Below are 16,836 nucleotides of genomic sequence, written 5' to 3'. Positions count from 1 at the left end.
TACTTCCCATTGCTTTGATCAAATCAACCCTCTCAAAAGAGCTCTGAATTAGTCAAAATAGGAAAACCGGATTGTAATCCCGAATCCTACTGTTGGGGAAAACAAGATGTATGTACTGCTTGCACGGGACTAAAGGAAGCGATTGGAAGTCTTCATTTTTCTTGTAAATGGATCATCGTCTTCCGTGAATTGGTCTGGTATTTTCCTTTAAGTTCAGACACTTAGTAAATTTAATCTTTTTATTACTTTTTAAATTTTAATTTATTTTTTAATTTTTTTGAGAGAGAGAGAGAGAGCACAGGTGAGAGGGGCAGAGGGAGAGAGAGAGAATCTTAAGCAGTCTTCACACTTAGCGCAGAGCCTGATACGGAGTTTGATCCCACGAACCTGACTTGACTGTGACTTGATCTGAAATCAAGAGTCAGACACTCAACCTACTGAGCCACCCAGGTGCAGGTGTCCCCCCACCTTTTTTTCTTACTGAATTGAAAGGAGTCAGTGCTGAGGGCACAACCTGAACTCTGGTGGGGCTGTTCTTTACAACATCTTGATCTTTCCCCCAGACCCATCATCCGTAAGATGGTTTTCGGTGTATCTTGTTTGATATCCTGGGACTGGCGCTGGAGAACTTGGAGGGTGTGATGTGGTAGGAGGTAGGGAGAGAATGGTACCAAGGATAATTCAGAAGATTGACCTGCCTTCTATATTCCAACCATCATTAATGGAGCATTGACATATTGATTCAATGTCCCTTTCATGCTGGAACAGCTTTGGAGCATCTTTCCTCCCTTTTTATCTCATTAGTTTAGAGCTGATAGAAGAACAGTTTCTGCTCTCATCCTCCCTTGACTGCACCATGTGCCTCTGGAGCAGAGATGGGGCGTACATAGGTATGGAATATCCTACCTGGCTGCCTCCTCAGTCTCAGTTCAGGGCTACATATATTCTCTAAGGCCAAGTGTATTAGTCAGCTCAAGCTGCCTAACAAATACTGTTGACTAGGTGACTGAAACAATAGGCATTTGTTTTCCTACATCAGAATGGTTCTGGAGACTGGAAGTCTGAGATCAGGGTGCTGACATGGTCGGGTTCTGGAGAGAACTCTCTTCCTGGCTTACAGAGGGCCATCTTATTGTATCCTTGCATGGCAGAGAGATGGCTCTGGTGTCTCTTCTTATCAGATCGCTGTCAGATCAGGGTCCAACCCTCATGAGCTCGTTTTAACCTTAACTACTTCCATACAGGCTTTATCTCCAAATATAGTTACACTGGGGGGTGGGGCTTTAACATGTGAGTTTTGCAGGAAACAAAATTCAGTCTATACCTTAACGTCAGCCTACGTTCACAAAGAATTGGCAAAATTAAAGACATTTAAACTTAGAGAGCTCACCTAGACTCAATGCAGTGAGTTTGGTAAGAAAATGTGTTATCATAGGGTCATATCTTGGTTGGAACAATTCAGAACACAGGGAAGGGCCTAGCCTGAGTGGGCTAAAGTAAGGAGATTCACCTGACTCACTATGTACAGAGACTCTGAACCTATTTCAGCAGGTCAGCTTGTCTCCCTAGCTGATATTCCTTGAAGCAAGTGCTAAAACTATTTAGAATTTATCCTGTCCGTCCTTAGTTTAGTACTGAGTAACTTATGCACCCATGTGATGCATTCTGTAGGAGGCATTCCAGGCTCAAGTCTCCAGAGCCAACTGCCCTGGAGTTGTTTCTTACGGAACCACAGAAGCAGAACTAAATTTGATTAGGTTGACCTAACAACCTTAGCAGTAAGCTTTGCTCTGATTAGAAGATAGGTTAGCTTCCGTACTATGCTTATTTGTCTCTATTCCTCCAGGAAACTTTGGGCAGCATAGCCCCTGGGATATTTTCATTCCTGCCTCCCGGAGCCACCCTAGAGTGCCCTATGAAATTTTGACAGATCCCCAGAGCATGCCTGCTCCCCCAGTGGTGGAAGGGGATGTTGCTGCTATGCACAAAGGAAAGGAGGAGCGAGACAATGTGGTGGAGGAAAAGGCTAAGGTTGGTCCTGGTCCATCCAATTCACCTGCATTTTCAGATTTTGTGGCTTCCAGGCAGATCAGCATGGAATACAAACTGCAGACTGAAAGAGTCAGGGGATGACCCAGAGAACAAGTAAACATAGAGATTTAAAGTGTGTCCCGAGATCGTGCTTCTGACCAGGTAGGGTGGGGGAGGGGGTGGTTGTGGGTGCATCTGTGGGAATGATTGAAGCTCATCCCCCTAGCATCGCTTGACTTTGTCCTCCTTTGACTGATAAAAAGGCAATTATTCATGGCCTTGGAATGTAAGGAGACCCAGGATCATGCTCAGCCCGGCTGTCACATCTGAGAAGGACAGACACTGCAAATTCAGCCCACGGCACACACTCTCTATTAAGAAATACACACAGAAGCTTGGCTTCCAAGTGAAAGGAAGAAATGAATGGGTTAGTGCCCCAGTCTATGAAAGTCAAAACTGGAGGAAGAGATTTTAAGAGGGCCCTGGTAGATGCAGTCTTGATTTAGAGCTTAGTGAAAATATATGGATTTCCAAGAAATGCTTGCCCTTTAATAAATTGAAAAGAAGGTCATTTCATGAGCTATTGCTCACTGGTTATGTTACAACTCAAAGCAGAACACCTGCTCTGCCAGCAAAATAATGTGTCTCGGGTTTTTCCTTGGCAGCCTCCTAGAATACTGATCACACGGTATGACCTCGTCGCTGACTTTTGTGTAGAGCCCCAAACACGTTCAAAATAGGAAATAAAGGGACTGGGCAGGCATAGATCAAGAAAACCTTCTGTCTTGTCAGAGGCCTCTCACATTTCCACGATCCTGTTCTCATAAGCATTCCCAAGGTAACAAAGAGGTGCGGTGGTAGCCCTCAGGAGATCAGAATGTGTCTACCCAGCACCATTGGGCTATTCAGAAATACAATAATTTCAGTGTGCATTTGATACGGAGCAAATAAATGCGTTCATTAATTTTGATAGGCCCGCCATTTGAAAACAAAAGCCCAGAGGGAGGAGGGAAGAGAGGAAGGCGAGAGGAAGGGAAAAATGCTGATGTGCTCAGAAGCCAGGCGAGTGCTTGGCTGGAAGGCAGTCTTAGAGAGAAATCCCACTGCAAATGTAATGTAGGAACAGGAAGGGAGCGGAGGGAGGGCAAGGCAGGAGGAAGAGGGAGAAGAGGAGGAAAAGGAAGAGGCAGGGTGGGGAGGAAGCCGCTCAGTTTCAGAAATCAAAACAGATCATTGACATGATGTTGGTTCTCTGAGGGTGAAAGAGAGTGGGGCAGTCAGTTCCAGGATGGATTTTGGTTTTCGCTGGTAGACCATTAGGTGCATCTGTGTTTATTTTTCTGTCCAATTTGACTGCTGGTACCTCAGGAAACAGTCTGCAAATTCTTTCCCGGAGAAATACACAGGGCAAAAGGAAAGAACCTGAGCCCTTATATAGTGTATGTGGGCCATTCGATGGGACCCCAAACTGTGAAATTGCAGAATAAAGTGTTTATGAGGTAGGGTCGCCTGAGTTCTGTTGTTAAATTCACCTTCATTAGTTGCGTGACCTCCAGCAATCACTTCCATTAATCTGTGAAATGAGAGGTGGGATTAGCTGATCTGTGAGTTTTATTCCAGCTCTAAAAATGTTATGTTTCTCTGAATGTCTGTTTTGCAAAACCGAATGTGTTGATTGGATTCTGGGTGTCAGTAGCGATTCTTCCCGAATACCAGCATATCAAACACAACCACAACTGAAGTAAGTTGATGGAATGCAGAAAATCACTCACCTGGAAAATATCACATAGGAGTTGGTGGTTTCAAATTTGAGTAAAAGCTCGGGGGAAAATGCTCTTGTTTTGTAACGGATTCAGCCAGCCTGTGTCTTGTTCCAACACAGAAAAATGCATGTAACTGACAAGCTATCTCTGTTCCCTGTCACCATTATGATCCTGGGTTCCCATTCCCACAAGTGTTCCTTCTTCCAGCCTGAAAAAACCCCTAACCCTTGCTCTCCAGAAGACTCCATCCTTGAAGTTGAACTGAAACAAGACATAAATCAATGGTATGCATTTTGCAATGGCAGGTGAGCCGAACAGGAACAGCCAGGTCAAAGCGAGGGCCCCCTTGAAGTAAGGCAGCCTTTCCTGGCTGAGGCATCCTGGGCTACTCTGCCATCAGCATGAGTCACTTGTCCCTAAGCCCCGCAGCCTGTGAATATAATGAGGTCACCATTCAAATCTCACCAGTTTAACATCCTGCCTGAATGATTTAGATCTAGGCCGTGGGGCCGTGTGAGTGACGACACCATCCCGACATGCCCAGTTCCTTGGTGCAGTGGCTCTAGGTCATCAGGAGCCCAGACCCCTTCTTCATACTTCTACCCACTATCTTGGCTCCGGTTTCTGTCTTCCCTATCACCTTATAGCTGCCAGGGCCTCCCACCTTCCAGACAGTGTGAAGAAACAGAGGCATGGCGAACAGAGGTCCAAGACAAAGGGGAGGCACCTCCCAGCCAGATCAGCAACCTTTATGGACTTTTCTAGGAGGTCCCATACACTGCTGCTTACATCCTGTTAGCCAGAATGCAGTCACGTGGGCCACACCTAGCTGCAAGAGGAGTTCAGAGTTCTGTAACCAAGGAGGAAAGGAACAAAGGATTTTTGGTAGACAACTAGCAATCTCTATTTCAGGGGGTCACATAGGAACATGCCTCAGATGCTATCAAAATTGGAGAGCATCACACACAGAAACACCATCCATCATGGGCATCATTTAGCCACGAATCTAAAGTTGGCCTTGGGAGAATTTTTGGCCAGTTAGAAAATGACACGGACTAGGATTAGAGTTACAGGTCTGTCTTTGAAAACAGTGTGACCTCAGGCAAGTCACTTAAACTTCCTGTTATACACATGGAGATCTCCCACGTGGGTCTGCGATCCAACGAGCTGGTGAGCGTGACAGTGTGTAGGTCCGGAGAGGGAAAGGAAGGGGATCCTCTGTCCTCAGACACGTGGGGTTTGACATCACCAGCGTCTTCGTCACTGTCATCGTGGGCAGCAGCAGAATCGGTGTCATTCTTTATTCACCTTCGCAGAACCTGCTTGGGTTTTAGTTTCCCCTCCTGGGAGCATTAGTCTGCTCAGGCTGCTGTCACAAAATATCAGACTGAGCGGCTTAAGCCACAGGCATTCGTTCACATAGCTCTGGAGGGTGGAAGTCTGAGATCAAGGTTCTGGACAATCCAGTTCCAGGTGAGGGCCTTCTTGCTGGCTTGCAGTTGCCGCTTTCTCACCGTGTCCTCATGGGGTGAAACACGAACAATGTCTCTTCCTCTTCTTGTGAAGGCACTGATCCTATGACCTCATCAACCCTAATTACCTCCCAAAGACCCCGTGTCCAAATACCATCACACTGGGGATTAGGGCTCCAACATCTGAGCTTTGAGGGACACCTTGCAGTCTATCCCTGGAGACTGTTATGGGTGTGGGGCAGGGCAAGGCTTCCAAACAGCATAAGCCAGCAGTAAGAAGCCACCGACACTCGCTCCGTCCACTCCAAGTGGGGTGGCATGGAAGCTGGCTCTGGACACACAGCTGATTCTCTACCTTTTTCTGCTGACTGGCCTCAAGAATGGAATGCAAAGGGGGAGCTGTGAACAGTGAAGGAAAGAGGCCAGAGCGGGGCTGCCTCGCAGGTCCCAACCAGGAAGGGAACCAGTGGAAATACTCTCATCCAACTGGATCAACACCTGTGGTTGTTGGGCTACTGAAAAATGTATGTTTTCTAAGGCAGGGAACCGACGTATGTATAGTAAATGTTTTATTTCAACTTGCAACAGTGAAATGTACACCCATTCCCCAATCTTTGGATGTTGGGCCAAGGCGTTTTCTTCAACTAAGAGATGAGTTCAGCACAGTCTTCCTTAAATCCATTACATATGACTTTCAGGTTTTGCTTTTTTTTTTTTTTTTAATGTTTATTTTTGAAGCAGAGAGACAGAACATGAGCGGGAGAGCGGCAGAGACAGAGGGAGGCACAGAATCCGAAGCAGGCTCCGGGCTCTGAGCTGTCAGCACAGAGCCTGACATGGAGCTCGAACTCACAATCTGTGAGACCGTGACCTGAGTGGAGTCAGCCGCACAACAGTCTGAGCCACCCAAGTGCCCCTTTTTTGCTTTTTTTAAGTACAGCAAGAACCTGAAGGTGTTTGCAAAACAATATGAGCACAGCGGACTCCTAGATTTTTTAGAATTTTCCGCCAAGCTTTAAAAGTTGTCCCATCTATCCTCAATTCAATATCACCCTTCCTCTAGTCTTTCCAAAGAATTCATCTCAGTTCTTACAAGGTTTTGGGCACATTTTCATCTCATTTAAATAAATATATAATTGCAGTAAAATGTCCCACTGGCATAAACAGGTCTGGGAACACACACAGCAGGTCCTTGTTAAGTGTACAACTCAACCCTCGACCATTGGGAGCAGACGTGCCATCTGCCAGATGTGATTGTTGGGAGGCTGCGGGCATCTGGCAGGTGTTTACAGAGTCAGTCAATCCGCGAGTTCCGTCAGGAGGGCGTCTGTTATATGTGAGCCTTGGAGCGGCAAGGGTTCCCCTACAAATCACACTGACGCTTTCCCTGGACAGCTTGGCTGTAGTACTGAGGACAAGAAGGAGAGACCACGAGCAGCAAGAAGGAGGGAGAAGATCCTGTCACTGCTCTACCCGCGTTGGCGCTACCTCACCTACATTCTCTGAGTGGGGCCCGGCCTTCTCCAATAGCACACGCCTTACTCAACGCCAAAAAATGTTGAGGGTCTTCTGTCCGGGGCCACCTCTGACAGTCAGGTGGGAATCACGAAATTATTTTGTTTGGTCCTCACAACATCCTGGAGAGGTACGACGTGTTATCCACACTTACGGATAAGGAAACCGAGGCTTCGAGTTTGCCCAAAGTCAGATCACTGTTCGGTGGTGAGGCAGGCGCGTGGTGCCACTGCTCTGTGAAAGGCCATGCCGCAGAGAAGGGCTCGGGTCTGAGCGCAGAAAGGAAAGCGTAATTGTAAAATGCTCCAGACGCTACGTAGAAGCTGTTGGCTGGGGGCAGATTATCGTGGAATCAAGCATCCTGCCCCGAATGCGGGCGCTAGTGTTAACTTGCTGAAACACACGCTGGCTGGAGTTCACTTACACGGAGAGGGGTGGCCAAGTGGCCAAGAGTAGATGGCTCCCAGGCTGTGTAGGGCGAAGTGAGGCTGGGAGAGGCAGACTGGGAAATCATCTCCAGAGACACGGTACCAGGAAGGCGAGCGGATGACCCAGTGGCTGTGCATGGAGCGGAGAGAGGGCAAGGGTACCTTTGGGCTCTCAGAGACATGGAGGGGGCGCCGCCCGAGGCCACAGAATCTAGTAGAGAGACAGAGAATAGCCCCACAGAGACAAACCATGCTCCAGTAAAGGGTAGGTGAGTGTACCTCCTGTCCCTGGTAGATCAAGAACATTCAGGCTTGGTCTCGAGATTTTTGCTGAAAGTCGTCAGTGAGTACTTCCAAGGAGTTTGTTCAGCATTCATGCTGCACTATTCGTTGAGCACCGCTCTGTGTGGGACACGGTGGGAGTAGGAGGGAGTCTGTGACCCGAAGGAGTCCACAATCAGGGAAGCAGCGGGTAGTCTCCAGGCTCCCCCACCCTTCACCGCTTAGCTGCCCCTTGACAGCAGGGGTGCACAGCATTGTGGGAACATCAGTGTGGGGGGCCCATGGAGGGGAGGGCTTCCTGGAGGAAAGGCATTCACACCCCGGCCTGAAAGTTGAATAGAACTCAGCCAATTGAAAGAGAACTTTTAGAAAAGGAATTGCCGCTACAGCACGGATGCACCTTGAGGACATTCAGCTGAGTGAAATCAGCCAGACCCAGGAGGACGAAGACTGTACAACTGCCCTTACATGAGGGACTGAGAGGAGTCAGATTCATAGGGACAGAGAGTAGGACGGTGGGTGCAGGGGCTGGGGGAAGAGGGGAGTACAGAGCTGTTGTCTAATGGGGATCGAGTTTCCATTTTACGAGATGCAAGAGCTCCAGTCACGGGTGGTGGTGAACGGGCTTAACGCCACCCAACTGTCCTGCAGTTAACGAAGGCTAAAATGGTCAATTTTGTGTTATTCGAGTCTTACCGCAATTAAAAGTGAAAGGCAGGGTGGAGGGAGGGAGGGAGGAGCATGAGGCAAGGCCCAGGGCAAGAGAGAAAGGTGGAGGAGTTCTCGGAGTGTGAGAAGCTCCATGTGCTGGCACAGAGTCTGGGGGGAGGTGACCGTGGGAAGGACTTGACCACGGAAGGAAGGATTTTGAGGGGCGGAAGTAGAAGGCTTTCCAAGGTGTTTCAAATTCAGCAGGAGGGAGAAGAGCTGGTGATAGAGGGTCAAATCGAAGAGAGGAGCATGCGCATGTTTTTGCTAATGGAAGCGGTGCTGTGATGGGAAGGACCACCGTGCCGAAGGGGGGGCTTCCGGTTAAGCGGGAGGCAGCAGGTGCCTGAGGAATCCGCACGCTCATCTGGTCCTTTTCCTGCAAGCTGCCGCTGGAGCGGAACCAGCCTTCCCGGAGAACGCCTGAGCTGGGGTGGCCCGGCATCTACCAGACCCTCCGGTGCCACCAGGTCGCCTGCATGTCGGCTGTCCGGGAGAAGCCAGACTTGCCTATTATCGGCTCGGATTTGTTGAATTTAAATTGTCCTGCACGGGAAAAAGAAGGAAGCGAAGCCACCCAGAAGGAGCAGTGATCACATAGCAGTTTCCGTGTCTGGGCTCTGAAGAGACCAGGGTGCTCTTTTCTTGGCAAATTCTTCTTCCCCAGTTAATCCAGTTGACTGACTCAGAGTAAGCTTTGCCCGACGGGGGCCAAGAAGAACAAAACAAGAAATGATGTCTGCCAATGTGGGCTTCCTCCCAAAACAATTAGAGCTTGAAGTGAAGCCCACGGGTCAGATTCGAGGTTTTTCTTCCTTGGAAGCCTCGATTTCACTGAGTGCAGACAGCACAGAGCCGATGGGCTGCAGCTCTGTCACGACCCAGGTGTCCCCGACACCTCCTGCCCCCAGGTGGGGTGGAACCATGGAGAGGAAAGGGACGCTGTTGGTAAGAAAAAATAACTAACAATTTTGAAAGTCTGTTTTGTGCCAGGCAAGCCTCAGTTAAGACCTTGGACGTATTATCTCCTTTATTCCTAAAAACACCCCTATGGATTATCCCATTTCACCAACAAGGAAAGTGAGGTTCTGGGAGTTTAAATGACGGCTGATGGTTATCAGTTAAGTAAACGGCACAAGAAAATTCAGAGGCCACAAGTTCTAACCAACAACGCAGACTCTCAGGGTAGAGAAGAGCAAGTTTCAGGAATAATATCAGAAGGCCAATTGCTGGGTCCTTTCCAAGCGTGGCTCTAAAGCAGCCATTTGAAAGCTCTCAGCCCCCTCAGAGATCCTAACAGCGGTAGAGAAAGAATAATGATGTGACTACAAGTTACAGAGCACTTGCTAGGCTGATCTCTTCATGGGCATCATTTAACCTTGAAGCAGCCTAGGGAAGGTGCATCCCTCCTTGTTAGATGAGGAAACTGGTCCTCAGAGAGATTACATTTTTTTTTTTTTTTCATAAAGGCACCCAAGCCAAAATATCCCAACTTCAAACCTTAGTTTGGCCCCAGTCACTGGGCTATAAATCTCCACCCTTAATCCAAAGCCATCATTTTGCAAATGAGGACAGTAAGGGACAGAGTCCGTGACTGCAAACACAGGAAGTCTCTTGACCCTCCAGTCCGGTACTTGCCAGTACTGCTCACCTGCTCTTTGGTCAGCCCATGACCTTCTTCACACTGGGGCAAGCGGGGCGCTGTCCTGGCCGTGCCCCTCCCCGTAGGGCAAGGGGTCTGCGGGACGAAGGAGAAGCGTCCCCCTTCTGGACCATGCTGCAGGTCCTGGGCCCTGGAGATGTCGTGCCCAGATGGCCCTGCGTCCGTGTCCAGGGCCATGGATGCAGTGTCCTCGGGGATTCATCCATCCATGGAGAGACCACACAGTCCCAGCCCAGCAAGGGGGCCAAGGGGTGGGTGTTTGCTGGGGTGCGGACACACATTGGGCGTGCTGCTGGGGGTGCCATCCACGCCCCTCACGGTGCAGGAGGAAGCTAAGGGTGGAGGGAGAAAGCGGGTGAGCTGGGGGCTGGGAGCCAGGGGCTGCCCTCCCTGCATTGTCACATAACCACGGAGCCACGAGGACTCCAAAATTTTACGTCCGTACTGGCCTTCTGGGGCCTTACGCACCGCCAAGGTGGGAGGATAGAACATTTGTCACCTGCTGAACATTTTATTGGACACTTTGTTAACTTGATATTTAACTTTTCAAGACTGAGCCTCCATCTGTACTCTTGCCCTGGACTCCCAATTAGAGGTGAGCCTGTGCCTACTTCTCTTTCACTTCTCCGACTCCTCCACTCCCAGACCTCAAGGCCCCCGTGGCCTTGTTCCCTATTCCACCTTGGCCAAGAATGCTGGATCCTCACTCGGCACGTTTTAGGAGCCCCGTCCCGTCCCCCACCATGACTGGCATTTCACACGTGTCTATGTCCAGCCACTCCCGGGAAGAGGCTGCTCTTTCCGGTTAAGTTGCATGATCGTTCCCTGGGATTTTTCTGACCCAACCACACAGGAACCTCCAGCTGGTGCCGGTGGAGAACCCTCACATCAGTGAAGACTCCTGGCTACCCGTTAGGCAATCCAAGCTTAGGCAAAATGAGAAATTTATTGGTTTGTAGAACCATGGGAAACATTATGACCAAGAACTTAAAAACCCCATCAGGGCTAGCGTCCCATCCTTGTCCCTGTGATATTGTCTGTTCTCTCTCTGTCTGTCTCTCTCTCTGCAGACCAGTTCTGTCCACGGTGCAGGAAACATGGCCACAACAGTCTCTGGGTTTAATTTGTAGCCTGAACTCCACAGAGAGACTGACGTCAGGTTCTCTTGGGGTTCTAAGTCTCACATCCCTAGCAAAGGGACTTGCTGACATATCTTGAGTCGGCACTTACCTTGGCTCAGACCGAGTGAGGGCCGCAGCCTGGTTCCTTTAAAAATGGCTGGTCTCGTAGAGCCACAGTGATGCCAAGGACTGTTCCCTGGAGAAGAGGAGGGTGCTGAGTAGATAAACAATCCTCTCCGTGTCTCCGAAAGCTAGACAATTGATTCCCACTGCCTCAGACTAGCAAACTATGCCTATCTGCCTGCCTTTCCCCCACCTTCCCTCTCTCCTTCCCTCCTTCCTTCCCTTCTTCCTGACATGGATTTAAATCCCGAGTTTTCTCCTTCCTACTGAACCCAGGCTCCAGAGGCACAGAGAGGACCCACTCTCAGCTTTATCACCAGCTTGCGGATGGGCCAGAGTATATTACTACTTATCCCTTAAGCCTGAATATCTTCAGCTGCTACAAAGGGCAGGGGGAACTGTGTGCACCCCCACCCCCGGATTTTGCCCTTCTGTGTTGGAATCTTTGAGCCTCCTAAGCAACCAACCCACCTTGGCCGGACCCCTTTCCCATCCTGCTTTATGTAAACCTTCAAACACTGGATCTCTCCCCATTTTAATGAAGTACTCATTTTTAATCCTTTATTTTTGGACCATAACATTTCGAGTTTAATCCTCAGGGTTCTAGCCTGCCTACTTGGTACTATTTTAAATTGAGAGCTCTGCATTAATGCTGTTTTGCTGAGGGCAGTGTTCCCTCCATTAACTAATCCCTTGAGGAAATAATGCCATTATATGAAGTCAGCGGCGTTCAAAACAAAACCCTATCTTATAAATCATGTCAAGCGGGGTTCCAGATACCTCCAGGTGCAACTTCCAGTGGGTCTGGACTTGTTGGAAGAAAATGGGGCAAAGCAGTGGAAGACATCTGCCCTTTTTTCTGACCCGGTTCTTCTTTCCCCCCTTCCCACTCTTCCTACCTCTGCAGCCAGAATCCTGCTTTCTCACCTGTCCACTGGCGGTCGCAACGGGAGCGGAGATAAGCCAGCCATTACCCACCAGTCCTTGCCGACATAAGTTTGGGAAATGCTGGATTCATGATCGTTAAGCAGATTTGTTTACCTCTGACCCCACATCAAGCCGATCACCTCCAAAAGGCAGCACCTCCCACCACCCCCACAGGGCAGCCAGGGCTTCAGCCTATGGATGTGGGAGTGTTACCAACACTCAGTCCATAACAGAGAGGCGACTTGCTCAGGATAATAAGCAAGAAGGTGGCAAGAGCCAGGTCTGGGACCGATGATGTCTCTAGATTCCTACATCTGTCCTCTTCCCTTTGTAAGTAAAGGACAGCGTGAGGCATTGTGGACCAGCAGGTGGGGTGGGCAGCTGGTAGGAAGGATGAGACTCGATCTGAGATGCTGATGATGCCTGGCATTCTCGAGCAGGGGCTCGAGGGGATCCAACCTCGGGGGAGGTTACCAGAAGTAACCCCCCCTTCTGGTGAGATCCCAGAGGGAGACCCACAACAGGCAATAATGGAAGATGGAAACAAGGGCCATTTTATTGCTAGCCGAGACGACTGGTTTTAGCAGAGACGACTGGTTTTAGCCGAGACGACTGGTTTTAGCCAAGATGACTGGTTTTAGCCGAGACGACTGGTAGTCCCTCAGACGGACTCTTCCAGGAAGCAGAGCTGGGATTATGACAGGCTCAGAGCCTGAGCGGTCTTCCCTTCTCCTGCCCAAGTCTTACCACCAGGTTTCAGGGAGCTGAGGACTCTGGACTGAGGGACCCACCGTGAGTGTGAAGCCCAGTCAGGACCCCAGTCTCTAACCAGCGGTATTAGAATAGCGGCACTGTCTTCTCTCCTCTGTTTGGGACAACTCAGCGTAGCACCACTTGGCTGAGCCTGGGAGCACAATCTGTCTGTCTTCTCAGGATGCTCTGGTAGAAGGTAGGGGACCATCAAAGAGGAACCGGGGTCTTTTCTCCACTCCAGGCGCTCACTCAGGGGAGGCCAGCTACAGCTCCTAGATACTTGGCCAGATGCCCGTGAGATTCAGGACGGGGACAGGAATATTCCTCCAAACCCTGGAAGCCACTCTGTCCTGCCTGAGTCCTGACTACTCCCAGGTCCCTCCCTGAGGCCAGCCTCTACCCTCCATCCCTCAAACCACCTCTTGCCCTTTCTGCTCAGATTAAACCTGGGCCTGCCCTCCCCTTCCCGTCAGTTCCAGGATCCCAAAGAGAATATTCTATAGATGCTAGTCTGAAATAATTTGTCTGGCTCAATGTGTCACGCCTTCCCGTACCTCCCATCCCAAAACACACTTTCCAGTCTCCCCTTTCATTTCTGCCTCCTGTTGTGGTGACTGTTATGAAGAAAGATGTCATTTGCAGACATCCTTATGACCATCAGAGGTATTTCTAAAGGCTTACAAATTTTAATTACCGGCTTCATATTCCTACACAACAACAAAGCAGGCACATTTCATCTGGGAGATTTCTCTCTGGTGTAACACAGACAGGAAAATATTGCAAGAAAGACATAGGCAATATTTTTTCTCCTCCACCGTGGGGCACAGTAGTGGGCTGAATGATGGCCACCCAGAGCTGGCAAGTTCTAATCCCCAGAGCCTGTGGATGTGACCTTATTGGGAAGTGGGTCTTTGCAGATGTGATCAAACTCGGTATCATGAGAGGAGATGACCCCAGATTATTCGGGTGGGCCCTAAATGCCACCACAAGTGTCCTTGAAGAGAGGTAAAAGAGATCAAGGGACACATGTGGGAAAGACGATGTGAAAAAGGGAGAGAGATGTGGCCACAAGCCAATGGACCCCTGGAGCCACCAGAAGCTGGGAGAGGAAAGGAAGGATCTTCCCCCCGCCCCCCACCAGAGCCCTTGGAGGGAGGGGGCGCCCACCCCCAGCCTGATTTCAGACTGCTGGCTTCCAGGCCAGTGAGAGGGGAGCAACAGATGGGGGACACTGAGTGCCACAGGGCCACCAGCAGAGAGGAGGCCCGAAAGATCACTCGACTTAGCCCCAGAAAGTTCACTAGTGATTTCTGAGAGCAGAGCGGTTGTAGCAAATGTAAGGAAATGACGGACATTGCGTTTGCAGAACGTTCTCCCACACGTAAACTTAGGAAAGTGAGCAGTAAACTGGAACCCTAAATTACCTCTAGTGACATGTATGCGTCCCACGAGAGCCTGCAGGCAGAGGTCCAGCGGTGAGCGTCCTGTGGATCAAAGGAAGTTGGGTTTCTCCTTGTTCGACCCAGGTCAGCCTTAACATACGTATCTTTTGTCCCACTGAGGACACAGGCCCTGGAAATCAGAAGCACCTGTTTCAGCCACGAGCATGAAAACCAGAACGAACCCCGAGCATCCTGGGTGCTCCCTTCTGTCCATGTGGTGTCTCCCGGTCCTTGCCCCATTGCCTCCACCTGTTTCCTACTTGGGACCTTCCTGAATCTCAAGTGCAGCCAAGCATTGACTCTTTTCCCTTTCACGTGCTATCCAGAGTTTTAGCCAAGAGTGGATTTCAAACCCCGTTCCTCACAGAAACTGTTGTATGACACAAAGACCTCTTCGGAATAACAGGGTTGGAAGTGGAAATCCACACGCGGCCAGTCCTGGCTTTGCTTTGTTTCATAGTGTTGGGGGGAGGGCACGTGAAGGGCGGGGGCTGCCACCAGCCCCCGGAAACGAGCCTACAAAGGGGTCTGTTGGGCCACTGAGAACAACCCCAAGCTGAAGCCCACACAGACCATGTTCCTGACAGGGCTCCTCATTTCTTACATAAGCTAATAAATCTTCACTTGCTTTTAAATGGAGAGGTCAGGGGTGCCTGGGTGGCTCAGTCGGTTAAATGTCAGACTTTGGCTCAGGTCATGATCTCATGGTTCTTGAGTTTGAGCCCCGCGCCCCTCCCCGGCTCATGCTCTGTCTGTCTCTCTCTCTCTCTCTCTCTCTCTCTAAGAATAAATAAACATTAAAAAGAGAGGTCAGGATGTCACAGCCAGTTTGGGCAACCAAGGAGAGGAGTCTGAGGCTCTTCTCCTCCTCATGTCCCCCAGCTCTCCTCACGCCCCCCTCAGGTCCCCTCGTGCCCCCCTCAGGTCCCCCCACACCCCCCTCAGCTCTCCTCACATCCCCCTCAGCTCTTCTCACGTCCCCCTCAGCTCTCCTTTCGTCCCCCTCAGCTCTCCTCACACCCCCCTCAGGTCCCCTCATGCCCCCCTCAGCTCTCCTCTCATCCCCCTCAGCTCTCTTTCGTCCCCATCAGCTTTCGTCACGCCCCCCTCAGCTCTCCTCACATCCCCCTCAGCTCTCCTCATGTCCCCCTCAGCTCTCCCCCACGCCCTCCTCACCTTTCCTCACATCCCTCAGGTTTCCTCACGCCCCCCTCAGCTCTCCTCACACCCCCCTCAGGTCCCCCCACACCCCCTTCAGCTCTCCTCATGTCCCACAGCTCTCCTCAGGCCACCCTCCGCTCTCCTCTCGTCCCCTCAGCTCTTCTCACGCCCCCCTCAGGTCCCCCCAAACCCCCCTCAGCTCTCCTCACGCCCCCCTCAGCTCTCCTCATGCCCCCCTCCTCTCTCCTCACGCCCCCCTCAGCTCTCCTCACGTCCCTCAGCTCTCTTCATGCCCCCCTCAGCTCTCCTCACATCCCTCAGCTCTCCCCACGTCCCTCAGCTCTCCTCACACCCCCCTCAGGTCCCCCCACACCCCCCTCCGCTCTCCTCATGTCCCACAGCTCTCCTCATGCCCCCGTCAGCTCTCCTCACGCCCCCCTCCGCTCTCCTCACGTCCCTCCGCTCTCCTCACGCCCCCCTCCGCTCTCCTCACGTCCCTCCGCTCTCCTCACGCCCCCCTCCGCTCTCCTCTCGCCCCCCTCCGCTCTCCTCACGCCCCCCTCCGCTCTCCTCACGTCCCTCCGCTCTCCTCACGCCCCCCTCCGCTCTCCTCTCGCCCCCCTCCGCTCTCCTCACGCCCCCCTCCGCTCTCCTCTCGCCCCCCTCAGCTCTCCTCACGTCCCTCCGCTCTCCTCACGCCCCCCTCCGCTCTCCTCTGGCCCCCCTCAGCTCTCCTCACGTCCCTCAGCTCTCCTCACGCCCCACTCCGCTCTCCTCTCGCCCCCCTCCGCTCTCCTCTGGCCCCCCTCAGCTCTCCTCACGTCGCTCCGCTCTCCTCACGCCCCCCTCCGCTCTCCTCTCGCCCCCCTCCGCTCTCCTCTCGCCCCCTCCGCTCTCCTCTGGCCCCCCTCAGCTCTCCTCACGTCCCTCAGCTCTCCTCACGCCCCCCTCTGCTCTCCTCTCGCCCCCCTCCGCTCTCCTCACGCCCCCCTCAGCTCTCCCCACGTCCCCCTCAGCTCTCCTCACGCCCCCCTCCGCTCTCCTCTCGCCCCCCTCCGCTCTCCTCTCACCCCCCTCAGCTCTCCTCTCGTCTCCTTCAGCTCTCCTCACGCCCCCCTCTAGCCCGGCCTCCTCCTGTGGGCTCCATTTTGAGGCATGGCACCCTTTTTCCCTCTGACACCGAAGTCAGAGACCTGGGAGTCGGCCTGTCCCCGTCCCTGCCGTTCGCCGGGAGCGCACGGTACACGAGGGCCCAGAGGCGCTGAAGTGGCCCCGTGAGCGCGCCGAGATCTCAGGGGAGGCGCTCCTTCCGGGGCAAAGCGCAAGGGCCGAGTCCGCAGAAGGGGGTCCGTGAATCGCTCAGGTCGTTTGTGACGCTTCCCAGCACGGCCTGCTTCCCTGTGGGCACCCGGGCCGGCCTCACTGTGTGGCAACCGGGGGGCCGTCG

The 16,836-nt window shown here is 51.8% G+C and overlaps 1 long non-coding RNA gene across 3 annotated transcripts; it reads right to left on the bottom strand.

Moving 5' to 3' along the window:
* Positions 1-219: 219 nt before the first annotated feature.
* On the bottom strand, positions 220-16,701 carry LOC132682202 (uncharacterized). Of its 3 annotated transcripts, XR_014137521.1 has the most exons (7): positions 16,583-16,701; positions 14,211-14,358; positions 11,093-11,179; positions 9,851-10,194; positions 3,804-4,055; positions 3,564-3,604; positions 220-408 (listed from the first exon to the last, which is right to left on the bottom strand). It is a non-coding gene; the product is annotated as an uncharacterized LOC132682202 (long non-coding RNA). The 3 variants fall into 3 exon arrangements; XR_009611533.3 differs by lacking the exon at positions 3,564-3,604 and having other exon boundaries at positions 223-408; positions 16,583-16,700; XR_014137522.1 differs by lacking the exons at positions 3,564-3,604; positions 3,804-4,055 and having other exon boundaries at positions 224-408; positions 16,583-16,699.
* Positions 16,702-16,836: the final 135 nt, after the last annotated feature.

This window comes from Panthera onca, chromosome A1 (assembly GCF_046562875.1).
Source record: "Panthera onca isolate mPanOnc1 chromosome A1, mPanOnc1 haplotype 2, whole genome shotgun sequence".
Lineage (NCBI taxonomy): Eukaryota > Metazoa > Chordata > Mammalia > Carnivora > Felidae > Panthera > Panthera onca.
This window is presented reverse-complemented; position numbering and strand designations above follow the sequence as displayed.